Genomic DNA, 15143 nt, shown 5'->3' with positions numbered 1-15143 from the left:
CAGTTCCCCTCGCTCAGAGTAGGGGCATTGCATCGATCCCGGGATGGCCGGCAGCGTTGGCGCCGGTTTGACCTCCCGGTCGGCGCGGTGGTGGTGCCTGGCTGGCTCCCTCCATAGGGGATTGCCCCCTTCGCTGGGGGCAGGCGGTGCTTCGCCCTGGGCCGTGCTGGGCCGGGGGGTGTGGGGCTGGGGGCTCCGGCCCGGCGGCCGCGGGGCTCCGTGGGGACGGACCGGGAGAAGGACGTGCTGTGCTCGGCCGCGTACGCGCGTTCCCAGAGGACAGAGCTGCATTGTTGGGACAAAGAAAAGTGAAAATACTAAAAGCATTCAAACTATTTTCTTTTTATTTGTGAGCCTTTTTCTTTTGTGGAGCTCTGCTAAGCAGCCAGGCCAGCGTGTAGAGCCACTGACAGAATTTAAAGGTGAGCTGAGAGTAGAAAGAAAACCTTAACTTGTACGGCGTTTGCTTTTTTGCAGCTTAGAAGGAAGGGGTTTTGTATTTTACATGAGATGTTATCAAAGCTAGACTAAGTCCCCTGGAGAACTGGTACAAAAGATAAGTGACTGATGTATTTAAAAGGAGAAAATATTTTTAGTCAGTCTGTTTTCAGCTTTTTTTGTGGCACATATTCTGTTTCAATGACTAATACTTTGAGTTTTAAAAATCCAGCTTTCTTGTGTCGCCAGTTTAGCTGCAAGTGTCTGGGTCTTCAATACCTCTTCAACAAAGCCAGGAAAGATCAGATTTTCTGCTATTCATATTCCTACAGTTCAAGGAAATGTGGGTTAAAGGGGAGAGTTTTTGTAGCAGAAAGGACACGTTACGTGTGTTCTTTTATAAGCTGTCAATGGAAAAAATAGCACAGGGTTACATGTTTAAAAAACTTTTTTGCAAGTCATCTGCAAGGAAGAATTACGTATTTGTTTTTGAAAACAATTTTGAGTTGTGGGAGTTTCGTTTTTTGTAAAACAGAATAGTGGGCGTTCGGGTTTTTCTGTGTTGTTTTAGTGTGGTTTTCTTTTTTTTTTTTTGAATACTGCTTTGACCTTTTACTTTCACCGAGGCCACCAAGAAGTATCAACCCAGGAACAAAATCTTAAATCTTGATGTACAGACTTTAGGTTCAGACAAATGCATCCTGCCTTGCCATTGCAGTGGCCAAGACAACTCGTGTTTTCAAATACTGTGATTAACACACAGCAGCGCAGTGTGTCAGTGTGGGCTCTTCGTTGACACTTTAAGGAAAGTTAGGTCACTGAATGGTGAAACCTAAACCACCAAGGAGTTGCTGAAAATTATTTTTGTGAGGTTCTTTTTTTTCTTCTTTTTCATTTCTAATATTGTAATAAGAAGAAAGTGTGAGAGGGTAAAGTTTGGTAGTTCAAAAATCTTTAACAGTGTGATAACCAGATAATCAATTTGTTACATAGATATCCAATAAAACTGAAAGCTGAGAAGTAAAAGTATGTTTAAAGGAAATGAAAGCAATTTCAACCACAGCTGCTTGCCTTTCCGAGTTGTTGGGGAAAACATGGTGTTAAGACTAAAAGAAATGTTTTTGGGGGGGACGTGGGTGTATTCTGTATCAGTTAGACTTACATCAGACCCTGGGATGATGTTCATGCCAGCAATATTGAGAAATGAAACACCAAACCTACTTGGACATTTTCCATTTCATCACTATGCAGTTTTTAGGTTGCAACTTTATTGGTAAACTTAATCCTTTACACAGACTTGGTTGTGGTTTCTGCAGAACCAGACTGATGCTACATAGTATGCTAAAAGTCTTTATTTTGTATTTCACCATCTCAAGAAGAAGGAAGACATTTTTTTATATGCAGATTTCTAACAGATTAACTAATTCATTGCTTATTAAAAAAAAAAGACTAAAACGGTTTAAAGACCGTCACCCATTTACTAATCAGATATATTGCATCTTAGGCTGTGTCTGAAGTTGGAACCGAATTATGAGTGCTTAAATGTCACATTTGGTGCTATTTGAGGAGAACCAGGGCTGTGAAAGTAGATAGGCACAGAATGCATGACAGTGAGAACGCTCTTTGCACTGTCCTGTACGCAGTGGTGGCTGCAGCGTGGCTCCTGGGACGCAAGTGGCAGCGTGTTATGGTTTCTTGGAGAGAGGGAAGAGCAGCATAAGGTGCCCTCAAAAGTAAGTGCTGTTTCTTGTCAGCGGGCAGGTGTTTCAAGCCCGATCTGCTATTACCTCCTGGTAAGAAAAGGAGTAGTCCTGGAGGCACACCTTCTGTTTGCAGGCACAGCGTGGTCATTATTCCTGGATAAATGTTACTCTTGGATGGTGCAGCCAGTGGGATAGGAGAAGATGGGATTTGGCTCTCAGAGCTGCAGGCGTTGGGCCATTTGACCTAGCAAAAAGGCCCAATGAAGATGAAAAGTAGAAAATAAAAAACCCTGTATTCCAGGATGACACGGCGAGAGCCCTCCCAGGTACGCAGGTAGTACCAGGGGAGTGCCTTGGGTACCCTGGGAAGGGATGTGGGGGGCTTTGAGCGTGGAGCTGCTGGGCAGTGTCAGTGGGTGACCCAGGCAGTGGCTGGCCAGAGCAGACCTTGCTCAGTGTGACTCCAGATCTCCAGATGTTTTTCTCAGTGAAGCCATTTGGCCTCCTCAGGAACGCAGCAACAGGCGTGTAAGTGTAGACCAGGGGTAGCCAGGCAGGGTCGGGCTCCACCAGCCCCACGGATACACCGAGAGGGATGGACGGTTGGTGTCTCATGAGGAAGAAAAAAGAAAGTCAGTCAGCTATTCCCGTCCAAGACCAGCAAACTTCTGACTTGATCCTGCACCGCCAAGCTAGAATTTTCTTTTGCACCAAGATCTCCTTTGCTTTAATGGGAGTTAGTGCAGTTTTGCATGTCCTGTGGATGGAAGTCCTTAAAGGTCCATTGTGTTTGTAAGTGGAGCTTAATAAGTACTAACAAATCAGTGTAAAGTGAGGTTGTGAATCATTGCATGACTAGCTGGAATAGACAAGCTTCTAAAGTCTCCCCACACTAGGTTATACGTATTGACAAGTCCTTTTCGAAATGGATATCATTTTAACCATATATGCAAATCCGGTCCAGTAGCCATTTGGCAGGTGGCAAGCAGATTTCTCTCATTGTTACTGTGGGAAAGTTGATTTAAAGCAGCAGTAATGAGGAGAATGCCCTTGGGAAGCGTCCTTGACGCTGGTAGCCTCCTGCAGGGAGATGTGCCTGTGCGTGCGAGCCCACTCTAACCCGGTTCATGGGGCCGTCTGCCGGCTCAGGACAGCGCCGGCCGCGGGCTGTCCTTCGGTGGCACTTTCATTTGAGCTGCGCCGTCACAGCGGCCAGTCGAGCTTCAGAGCGTGGGTATCGTGTGCTGATGGGTTGTAAAAAGCACATTGACACGGCCACGCTCCACAGCAGGGATGCAGCGTGCAGTGTTCATGGACTGAGCTTTCTCTGCCTCTTTCCTTATTAAGTGCTGGTAGAAACATTGTGATTACTTCTAGAAAGGTGGGTGGGGAAAGGAAGGGCTGGGCTTCTTATGGTGATGGCAACTGGGGCGAGAAACTGCGAACGGTAACAAGGAAAGCAAGTCTTTACAGGGCATCCTTCGAGTGAAATCTGAAAACGACAAATATAGTCAAAACTGACGTTATCCCAGTGGGTCTGTACAGAGGAGGGGAACTCCAGTTCTGTGCAGTGACTTTGGAGTCTAGGAGCTTAAATTAGAAGGTAAATGTTAAATAATACATTAGCTTGAAGTGCTTCTGACCCAAACAGTACCTTATACCATTAGGTTATTGCAGCTTGTATAATCACGCGGTTTTGTGATTTGTGCACGCCAGCAGGAAGGTTACGGTGGCTTTAGCCCCTGTCCCTGGGCAGCGAGCATGGGAGCAGACTGTCGGCGCTCAGCGCTGGGGGATAATGTGGAGCGAGCCCAGATATCTGTGATCAGGTCTTCTTGCAGCTGGGCAGGAACTTACTGATGGACACATAATGAACCAGAAAGCCTTATGCAAGGTGCTTCATATCACTGAGGTTATTGATCCAGGAGCAGAGTTTGATTATTAACACTTCACTGGCTACATAAAGTTCTAGTCAATAAAGGCAAATCTTGTGGCTTTGAATTTTCAGTAATCTGTGTTCATTTTAAGGCTTTATGGTAGCAAGTTGTTTTACTTTCCCACCTGTTTACTTAAGCCAAATATTGCAAATTCATTAACTGTGTAGACACTCTTATATCCTGTTAGTATGCATTGATAAGTTTAGAGGAAATAAATCTCATTACTAAGTGAATCTCTTTCTAGGAGTTCTGTGGAAATTTAGCAAAATTATTAATTCAGAGTTAACTGTAACCAATTTCTGTATCTTAGTATTTTACCAGCTGTGAAGAGAAATAGCAGGTAATATGGCTCATTTTAAACCTTCACTGCAGACTATCGCTGTGTTGTGTCATTTATACTAAAGGTACCTTTTCTTTGTCCAACAAACACGATTTTGAAGTCAGTGGTTTTTAAGGGGGATCCTCCTTGCCCTGAAAGCAGCAGTAGTAGTAGCTTTTAAAAAGGTTAGGGAGAAAGGTGTCCTTTCCTGAGAGCGAATACCTGTTTGTGGGCCCAGAAGTTTTGCTGAGCACAGCAAATGAGGTCCCTTTCTCTTTCCTGTTTTTCTTTCCTCTTCTCTATTTTATCAAACTGATATTTTCAGCGTGGCTGAGATCCCTTTACCGCAAGTAGAAGGAAAAGTGTACTCAGAAAACTGGGACCTGCAAATAAGCAGCGATGTGACCCCAGTCGATGACAGCCATCATAGAGGCTGTAAGACAGGAAAACTTCAGGGTTCATCATTGTGTCACGCAGCAGTGCCCAAACGGAGGGGAAACATTTCAGAGATGAGTCACGTGTCTGTTGCAGCTCCCGGCGTTAAGGATCCCATTTACCTTGGCTTAGAAAAAGCCACAGAACTGGAGTGTTCCTCAGGAGCGAGTTAATGAAAAGGGAAGGAGGGTGGCACCTTTTGATGATGGATTCAAGTGCCATATCAAGAAGGAGGTTTGCAGTGTTAGTACGAGGTGCAAGACAGTTCCTGAAGATCTGCATTTGTAGGAGCCCCTGTTTTGGTTAAGGAGTTAAACTGCGTGAGCATCTTCCTGCCTGCTGTGTGTCAGCAGAGTCCTCTGGAGCTGAAGTGATCTGTACGCTGTAGAGCAGGCTTTTTGTACTCCTTGTCTAAAAATACAGTCGTTTTGGATTTGTCTAGGGGGGATTTCCTAGTTTAGTTGGAAGAAAGCTGAGCCTGTTACGCTTCAAGCAGATCAGGAGAATTATGAATTCTTTGGACTTAAGAAAGAATGTTTTCTTGATGCTGAGTGCACGGTCCCAGCTGAACTCTGGCAACGTGTGCTGATTTTGATGAGCTTTGGGTTTAGTCCGTGTGCTCCGTGCTTAGTTGCTGACACCCACCTCTCTAGTTGAACTGGCAGAAAAAACCCACATTAGACGATATAGATTATTAATTTGAAAACTATGACAACATTCACAGTAATTTTACTATTCTACAATTGCAACTGGATAAAACTAATGTATACATTACATAGTCCACATGTGTTCTGATAAATACTCGTATTATGTTTAGCTTGAATATGAAAAAGTATTTACAGTGTACAACCACAGATTCAGTCAGGCACAAAAAGTACATGATGAAGAAATTAATTTAAGTTATCACTCCTGTGAGTATCAAGAGTTAAGAAAATGAAAATCTAACACACACATCCATGCATAAACTGCTGGATGTGATACTTGTTCAAAATGCACTGGCTGCCAAGCAAGTCCTTCTTACGGTTTTAATAATCAATTATTCCTTTGCTTTTTCCCTTCCTTCCTTCTCCTCATACATGCACTTGTGTGCACACGCTTCCCTTCCTTCATTACTATGCATATATATTTACATACATCATATACACCCTTGCTTTCTGCTCGCTTGTCTCCTTCTAGCCCTGCCTGCTAGTGGTGACTAGTTAATTGTCCGGGGCTCGCACACGGGCAGTCGTGTGCCGGGTTCCCCTGCAGACCGAGCCTCCTCTGGCCCACGCTCCACCTCTGCGTGATTGCGCTTTCCTCGGAGGGGAGGGCTGAAGCTGCATTATCCATATGCAAACGGCTGGTTAACGCTTGCATGTAGAAGAGATTCTGTATTTGAAGTTTTAGTTTTGGAACTATTGGGAGTGACACAGTGACAGAAGCAGGTTCCTCAGCTGGCTTTTTATAATTAACATTCAGGATTTGTGAGCTGTACATCTGTTCAGGTGCCCCCTTGGAGGGCAGTCAGAGGTAGAAATTTTTCCCTGATTTAACTAAATTTTCCATTTTTGTAACTACACTGGGAAGTGTGGAAAATTTGCAGACGTGTAAAGACAGAAGTTGTATCACAGGAGCCCTTGCACACCTGGAAGTTGATGAGTTTGTCTTGATCTAACCCCATTTTTAGTAAGACTTGTCTTAGACACACGGTTCTGCTTGAGTGTGTTTGCCCTGCATTTGTCTGCATGTGGAGTTGGAAGAGCCCATTGCCTGGGAGAGTCTTCCAGCCTGTTCTGACGTTTGTGATCGGTTTTGTCTGCATTTGGTGCAGAAGAGAGGTGAAATCATTTGGGCGTGAGAGAAGGCTGAGTCTGATTTTTTTTGATACTTTTTTTTTCATCTATTATGTTGGTCATGCGATGTCTCTAGATGTCTAACCTAGTATTTGTAATCTCATGTGCTGATACCAAGTGCTTGCACTTTACGCCTTGTCATTCGGTTCATACCACTCACTTGGCTTTCTGGCTCCTTCCCTCTTACCTGTCATCCTTCCCTTGGACAACCTTGGCCTCTTAGTAATCCTTCCTTGAGTCACGAAGAAGCAGGACCTGTGCGAGTGTAAAGCCTGTGTCTGAACAGGTATTCCAAACCCAGGACCTTAATTAATGACTAGTTTCAGTACTGGATTTAAACAAAACAAAAAGACTCTACATTTAGTTTGCCACAGATTACTGATGCTTCTGGTTTGTACTTGCTGAATTCAGAGCTCAGCCTCTGTTTCTCCACGTGTTCCTCTCCGATTTTATGTAGGTCTGTATTAAATGGAGCGGTTCGGTTCCTCTGGATGAGGAGGCTGTGCCAGGATAAGCTCTGATAAGGATGTGGTTCCAGCAACAGCACGCAGGGGTTGAGCACGTGCTTGCTTCCCCACTTACCTCCGCTGTGTATCAGTTGTACCTGGTATTCCAGTGCCTTTACGTGCGATGGTCTCAAAAGTCAGTAATGGAGCACAGAAACCCAAACCATAAAGCTTTAGAAACAGCGATGTCCCACGCTTGACGTGACAAAGTTATATCATATATATCACGTGAACTAGCAAACTGTGGCTCTGTTTTTTCTCTTACACCTGCCCACGGCGCTGTGGGCCTCGGATCACCTGGAATGCTGCCGAGGCACAGCTGGTGCACGGCAGCGAGCAGATTGATCCACGGCGGGGCTGCCTGCTTGCGGGCGCTGGCGTCCCTTCCATCGGTTGCACGTGCACCTCAGGCGTTCAGAAAAGGCATTTCGCCTGCGTGAGGCACCCTAGATGGGGCACAGGGCACGGAGGTCGCCTTTTCTTCACAGTCTGAGCACCGCTTTAGGGTACAGCTCAGTGAAGGAATGATCACAGCTCCGTTCTTGAATTTTCGACCAGTTTCTTACTATCTCTCTTCGTATTTTGCATTGCTTAATATGTGGCAGCATTCAGATTTCCCAAAATACATGGATCTAGCCCCTACTGTATTTTTTTCCCTAAACTTCTTGGTTTTAAGGGATCTTGGAAAGAGTTCTCATCTAGTCATAGGGGTCATATGAGCATCTAATCTCGGTAAGTTTTTAAGCTGTATCAAAGCTCATTTGCCTTTTTTTTTCTTTTTTTCTTTTTCCCCCATCCCTCCTCTTTGCAGTTTTACTGAGTAACTTAGGGAAAGGACTGCTGTAGAGTACAGACGAGCTACCCATCGCCGCACCTCCCTGCTGCTGGTGCAGCTGGGGACTCGCTGGCGGAGGCGAGGGAAGGTGCGGGGAGACGGCCCAGAGCGGCGAAGGGCTGCGCGCGAGCCGGGGGGCTCGGTGCCCCCGTCCCCTCCCTGCCCTTCTCGGTGCTGTCTCGATTTATGAGGCTTTTTCTGTTCTTGCCTTGGACACCTGGGAACATCTGTGTCCCCCACATTACTGAGGCCTGATCCCACCATCTGGCTTCTGCTGTGGCGGTCGTCGTGTTCCGCCGTGCGAGGCTTTGGAGGACCGAGGCGAGGGCGGCAGCGAGACCTGCGCGGGCTGGCGGCGGGGCTGCAGCTTCCCAGGGCTGTCTGGATTGCGTTGGCGTGGAGGAGTAGCTGTCAGTGCTCTTACGATGTTTCCATTTCTCTGTGGGTGTAGAACTCCACTTCCAACAGCACGGAACATCAGCGCGCTGTGGCCGCTGTTCGGGAGTGTAACAAAACCTGCTGAAGGAACCATGCGTTCCCCTGCGACGAGGGGCGAGACTGGTTCCTCTTAATGGAGGTGATATTCAGCCTGGTAGGTTGGTTTTGGTTTTGTTGCTCTGTAGAGCTCGTGAAGGCTGTGTGATTATATTAAGTAGAATAATAGGCATATTTTCATGTATTTTATTGGATTTGTTTGTTGCATTATATGGTGAAATGATCTATCTGAACAGGAGCAGAATTCCTGTGAATCAAGCTAGGTTGTACCCAACATAAACTGCTTCCTAAGTAAGGCTAGTGACATTCTGAACAAGAAATTTCACCCCCCTTCCCTTTCACCTCTGTTAGATGGGATCTGCTACCATTAATAGATAAAAGGTCTTAGAAATGTGGAGGTTTCTCAGTATAAATATGTTTTTCAAGGGTGAAATCTGCCGTAAGAATGTAAACCAGTTCCTTGGAAAAGTGAATTGTGCACTCCCCCCCCTTTTTTTTTTAATTTCTTGTCGTTGTGTTAGATTGCAATGCAAAATCTAGTGTGTGCCCTGAACTTGCACAAGTACAGAGATTGTTTCAGTTTCTGTATTTAGCCTGGACAGGTTTTTTAAGCAGAGATTTCTCACTGGGCTCTTGCAACACCGTGGATGCCTTTTGGCCTGGTTCTTGCTTCTAGTTGGTCTGGAGCACAGCTGATAAAGTCAGAAGTTATCTGGCAGATGTGCAGCGTTGTGCAATGCGGTGCAGGGCACTGTTGTAAAACTCTCCTGCGTGTCCCAGATGATGGCCTGATTTCAAAGATTTTGCAGCTGTGGGGTGGGATCCTCACGGGTATAGGTCAGTGACTAATACCAACATTTCTTGGTAAAAGCCTTCTTTACAACAGCTTGGCTAGATTGAATTCTGTGTGCCGTTTGTTAGAGCAGTGCTCTCGTGATCAGGGAATCTCAATATCTAATATTCCCATAAGGTAATCAATTTTTAGAGACCCTCTTACCACGTAACCCTGAGAATACACACAGAGAAATGGTAGTATGAATGTCAGTTGAATTAGATTTGTTGTAATTTCTTGGTTTTAATTCCTGTTTTTTTCTCTTTTTTTCCTAATGAAGACTCAGTTTTGCTCTCAGTTAATACTTTCTTCCACGTTGACCATGTTTTGAGTCAGTCAAGAGTTTTCTCGTCTGTTACATTGCTGAAATTTCTATTTTATGAATTAACATTTCAATGCAGAATTTCTTCACATTACCTGTGCAGTACTGCAAGTTCAGAGAATGATTTAAAAACCCCCCAAACCTACCAAACCCAACCACCATAATGTCTGTCAGAGCCTCTAAGAGTCATCTGGCTCAAAGGGGCAGACAGAAAAGAGAACATGGGGAGTTCTGTCCCTGTATCCGTGCTGGCTGCACACACGCTGCATGGCTGACGCCGTAGGAAACGTCTAAAGCCGCTTTCGTTCTGCTGTTTTTGGCAGTTCCTGGTATTTCAGCCTTGGCAGCACCTTGCATGCTCTGAACTAATGGTTCTGATGATCTCAAACTTAGATTATATATGGCTTGGCTTTGTGATCACCTGTATCTATCCTAGGTGGTCAATCATACTTGATACGAACGGGAAATACCAGTGAGACGGGGGAGAAGAGCACGGGGAGAAGCAGCCGTGAGGTGAGGGTGGCTTTTCAGAAATGGGTCTGAAGGAGTAGGGCTTGAAGGCACGAGGTGCCGTGGGTCAGAGCTGTCACAGACGGGGTGATGAGCCTTTGCTTTTCATCTCCTAAATATGGCAGTAAAACACCTTCTCTTTGACAAGGAGGTGGTTAAGGGGTGGTGAGGTTTCTTCTTGCACCAGTGACAGCGAGGTTAAAATGCTGTTGCTGGCTCTGTTTCGTACTGGAGTCCTTTTGTGACAATTACTTTCTAATTAGAGTTTCAGCCTTCCAGGGGATCCCGTTAGTCTTCTGAAAATTTTATTCAGCGTTTATTAAATGGGAGTGTTTCAGTGGTGCTGTAGATAGAGCGTACAGTTCACAGACGGATTTATGTCCTGCTGTGCATCTCTGGATCTGTTTTTAATTCCGCTTGAACCGTGCTCCCACGTCCGCCGCTCTGTGTGCGCTGAGGGACGCCTGTGTCCCCTTGGTGCTGTGGATCCGCTCCCGCTTTGGCCGCCCGTTATCGTGTGCGGGGTTTTGGCTCCACGGTGCAGCTTTAAGAGCAGCGTCACGCGTGGGGGAGCGCTGGGGCTTTAAGCACGCGGTGCTGGCCCCGGCCTGCGGCGGCAGCGGGTACCGGGCCGAGGGGCGGCGCCCGGCCCGCCCGCGGGTCCCGGCAGCCCCGGGCCCGCCCCGGGCCCCGCAGGCGGCGGATGGGGCGGGCGGCGCGGGGCGATGCTCACGTGGTGCTGCTGTGCGTGCGTGTGCTGCGGCGCGGGCCCGCGCGAGCCCGCCAAGGTGAGGGCCGGGCCGCCGCGTTCGGCCCTGCCCGGGGGCTCTGTTGACATCCCCGGCGGAGCCCGGCTCGCTGGTGGCACCAGCCGCGGGGCGCTGCGCCTCCCTCCAGGCGCTGCTGCTGGGTCGCCGTGGGTGGTTTTGTGCGGCTGCTCTGCGGTTCGGAAGGTGGGAGGCACGGAACAGGCCCCTGTCTGAGTGAGTCGTTGCGATCTGTGAACAAGATGGAGCGTGGTGTTGCGTTGTGGGGGTTCCTGTTGGTGGTGGTTGGGGTTTGCCTTGTGTAAGATGCACTGACAGAAGGGGCTGGTAAATGCAGCCCGATGCCAGGGGTGTTTGGATTGGTGGCTTTGTAAATGTGACCTCTTGTCTTGCTATGTTAGCCGTGCAAAATGTATTTTCAGGAAGTAGTGAAAAAACTGCAGAATCATATTTTTCCTCCAGGTAAAGAGTAAGAGCGTACGGCTCCCCACGGAGCCGGTGACCTTCAGAAATGAATAAGTGCTTTTCTGGGTTTCGTTCAGCTGTGCAGCCGGGCACTGCCCTGTCACAAGGCTGAGCTAACGGTAAGCTGTATTGGCCCCCCCACGTCTATTAAATATTGAAGAGAGGCAGTAAGGGCTTTGACGCTCAGATCTCCAATGCAAAATAGAAGGTATTTCTCTTCGAGTTGTTGCAGTTATCTCTCCAGTGCATTGTGGCTCCACGGTGTTTAGAGAAAAAAGAAATACAGGATCCAGACTTTTTTTTTGGTGTTTGCCTTTGCCATAGATGAATGTTTGCCTGGGGTTTGTTATCATCTGCGGAAGACATGGTTGAGAAAATGCATAGTGTTGCTGTTGTGTTTGAAGTATATATGTCTAATCTCATTTATTTAGTAGAGACTTTATTTTCTTTTGCAAAGATCTGGATCTCCCATACCGAGACGTTTACTTTTTCTCACTGCATTCATCAGACTCCGTAATAAAAGCGACACCCGGGTGGCTGTTGGGAACAGCTCTGTTAGAAATGCAGAGCTGAGTGGTGCAGGCCACTGAGGTGGAGGGCAGCAGGAAAGGAGGGGTTTGTTTGTATTCCATGTTCCAGGTTGATAGATCTGCATACTTTGCATCTCGGCATGTGTACCATCAGGCTCATATGTCACCGCTGGAGAAGAAGTAGTGAGAATAGGGTACCATGTTCTGTGCTCTCTGAATCAGATGCCTGTTCTGCTGTCAGGGTGGCCCGAGCTTTTCACCTTGTGATGATGCTGCCGCAGCAAGATTTGTCTCTAGATGGAGTTCTAGGTGAGGCTTCTCGCTTTTTACAAGAATACTGAAAGCAGCATAGTGATTTCAGTGTTTAGTTAATTCAGTGCTTGCTATGGGTTTCTAGACAAGTGCGCCGTTGCCTTACTCTGCTGGGTATTTGTCATCCCTTGAATGCACCTTTCTCTCGGACGTCTCATTGCTTATGTGTTTTTCTCCGAGGTTCCTGACGGCACACGTGCAGCCCCGGGGAGCCTGCGTGTTCTTGTGCTGTAGTGGCTGCAGGATGAATTTTGTTACAGTCACACTCTGCGTTGTACCTGCAGAAAATACTACAACTGAAAATAAATAAAAAGAAGTTAAGTGAGTGTAGAAGTGCAGTAGTTGTGGTCATGTACAGGAGCCCTTTAGACTAAATACTTGGAGGTAACTTGGATGTTAAACTTGAAGAGAGAAAAATCTCCTGAAAAAGGGGGGAAATCCTTGCTCTCACATGTGGCTCTTCTGTGCAGAGCGATCACACAGAGACGTTTGTTCTCCCAGACTCCAGACCCAGTTTGCTCCATTGCTTTGCAAGTCAAATTTAACTTGCAGTCTGAAAATTAAACTCTGTTCTTTACAAACGAATATGCAAGATGCAATAATAATCTGTATTTATCAGATAGCAGCTTGAAGCATTAAAAAAAACCCCAAACTACTCTCTGGGAAGTGTTAACAATCTGTTGTCTTTAAGGTAACAAGATGTGATTCAGACATAGTGGGGAAACCAGAATGTGGGGTTTTTTTTAAAAAAAAAACCAACCCAAAACCAACAACAAAACAAAACACAAAAAGACCCTGTCATTTTACATAGTCACTTTCTGATAAAACCTTGTATAAACTTGTTTCCAAATCCACCCTCACCTCCCAGTTCCTATACTTAACTTTTGTTCAGCTTTACCTCATTTCCTCCTCTTGTTATTGTAACTTCTGGTCTCATTGGCAGTCCTCCCTTGATTAGAAATCTGCAGCTGCTAAAATAAACATCCATGAATGTTATTTTGGCCGTATCTTTTGCCGTGTCATCCTTTTTCACCTCAAAAATCAAGTTCCTGCAAGCCCTTGTGTGTAATTCTTTCCTATTTTGCCATTCGGATTGTTTTATTCATTCCCTTGGACTTGCCTGACCCATAATGTCAGTGTTACTGCCCCATTTATTCAGCCGGCCCCGCTGATTTTCTTCCTGACCAGTCTGTAGCTTTGGGAAACCATCACTGAATCGGACCACCAAGCCCTACTCTTTTGCATTCGAAAATATCTTTTCTCAAGATCTCAGAAGTTTGAGGTCAAGAAGGTAAGGTCTGTGGCGGCAGTTGGGTTTTTAAAAAGAATTAAAGGAGCCAGAGACATTATCTTCAGGGAGACGTTACACTGTGTTGTGCCAGTCCCTGTCTGTCTCTCGGGTGTAAACAAACACTTGCGGGCAGAGCTGGTGCCTGGTCCTGCGTGTCTCCGTCCACGTCTGAGGGAACAGCTTGTGCCATGTTTGTCGCCTCAGCCCCCGCCCTGGCTGAGCGGCCGTCAGGGGTGCGTGTTAACCGCAGGTGGAAAAGGTGTAAGTTGGCTTTGTCGCTTCAGTTACCTCTGACCAGGGAGCAAGTGACAGCGTTTGCCTCCCGAGAGGCATGGTGCCCCAGGCAGGGAGATTGAAACGGGGATGTGTGGAGCCCACCAAGCTCTGCCACGCTGTGCCGCAGGGAACCCCTGTGACCAGCGACTGTACCGTGCTGACAGACTTCCCTGAGGCTCCCCCGTGGAATCGGTTACGCTGGTGGTGACGGATGCCACGTGCGGTTCTTTCTGATACAGCAGGTACGATGTCACGTGGCAGCAGCATCTTCCACCGTCCTCCCCACCCCAGCGACTGCTGGAGTTTGAAATATTGGTCCCCTGTGGGGATTTCTGCCGCTGACAGGTACGAGGAAAATACAGCTGGTTGCTCTGCAGCTGAACTCTGCTGCTGACGCGTGAGGCAGCCTATGAAGGCACATCTCCGTTTCGTATTGGATTAGGTGACGAGGCCGTGGGAGAGTCGTGCTGCAGCTGGCTTTGCCAGGTACCAAGCTGCGGATGAGGGTTTGTGTGTGCACCTCAGGCCGTAGCCTGATGCGTGTTTCTTTGGCACCAGCGCCAACTGCAGCGGTCCCAGGGCACTTTTCCCTCCCGTAGTGTTCCTGCAGTCCTGCTGGTACAGTTTGTGGAGCCTTACGGTGAACCAGGTTTGGGGCTTATTAAGAATGAAAACATCTCCAGGTTCCTTCTCTCCGGGCTGTTCCCGTTGCGGGCTGATCCCCAGGGTAGCTCGCACCTCGTCCCACACGGAGATGTTCTTTCTGTGCCCCTGCTGTGCCAATTCAGCGTTGGGCAGGGAGCTGCTCGCCTTGGCACCCCCCACAAACAGGGAACGCTGAACGCGTGCGAGTCCCTCAGGCATGTTGTGAAACGCTGCTCTGTTGGGGTTGCCGACTAGCCCCTCTGTCCCTCGTTAGCTCTCCTCTGTCCCTTGTTAGCTCTCCACCGTCTCTTCCCCGGTCTGCAGGGTGAGGCCGTGCTGGCCGTGTGGGAGTGGTGGGACCCACGTGGTGGCTCTGGGTGGGCAGATGTACCGTGAGCACGCACGTGTTGTAGTAGTCATCGCTCGTGATTGTTTAACTGCTGTGAGTAAGGTGCAAAGCCATTTCCTCTTGGTGTTGCCCGTGTTGGCTCCTTGCTCCAGCTGTTGCCTTAGGCAGGCAAAGGGATCGTACTGGAATTTTTTCTTGTACTTTTTTCAGGGTTATTTTTCATTTTTGTTTTCTCATGGTGTTTTTTTTTTTCCATAACAAGGATGATCTTCCCACCATTTTGAGGGCTAATTGCCCGCAGGCAAAGTCTGTTTATCTCTTTTAGAAACCCCAATTATAAT

General features: G+C 47.3%; 1 protein-coding gene across 9 annotated transcripts in view; it reads left to right on the top strand.

The window, feature by feature from the left end:
- Positions 1–15143, top strand: part of TMCC1 (transmembrane and coiled-coil domain family 1) — a 118520-nt gene that overhangs the window by 82749 nt on the left and 20628 nt on the right. The window lies entirely within an intron of this gene.

This window comes from Nyctibius grandis, chromosome 10 (assembly GCF_013368605.1).
Source record: "Nyctibius grandis isolate bNycGra1 chromosome 10, bNycGra1.pri, whole genome shotgun sequence".
Lineage (NCBI taxonomy): Eukaryota > Metazoa > Chordata > Aves > Nyctibiiformes > Nyctibiidae > Nyctibius > Nyctibius grandis.
This window is presented reverse-complemented; position numbering and strand designations above follow the sequence as displayed.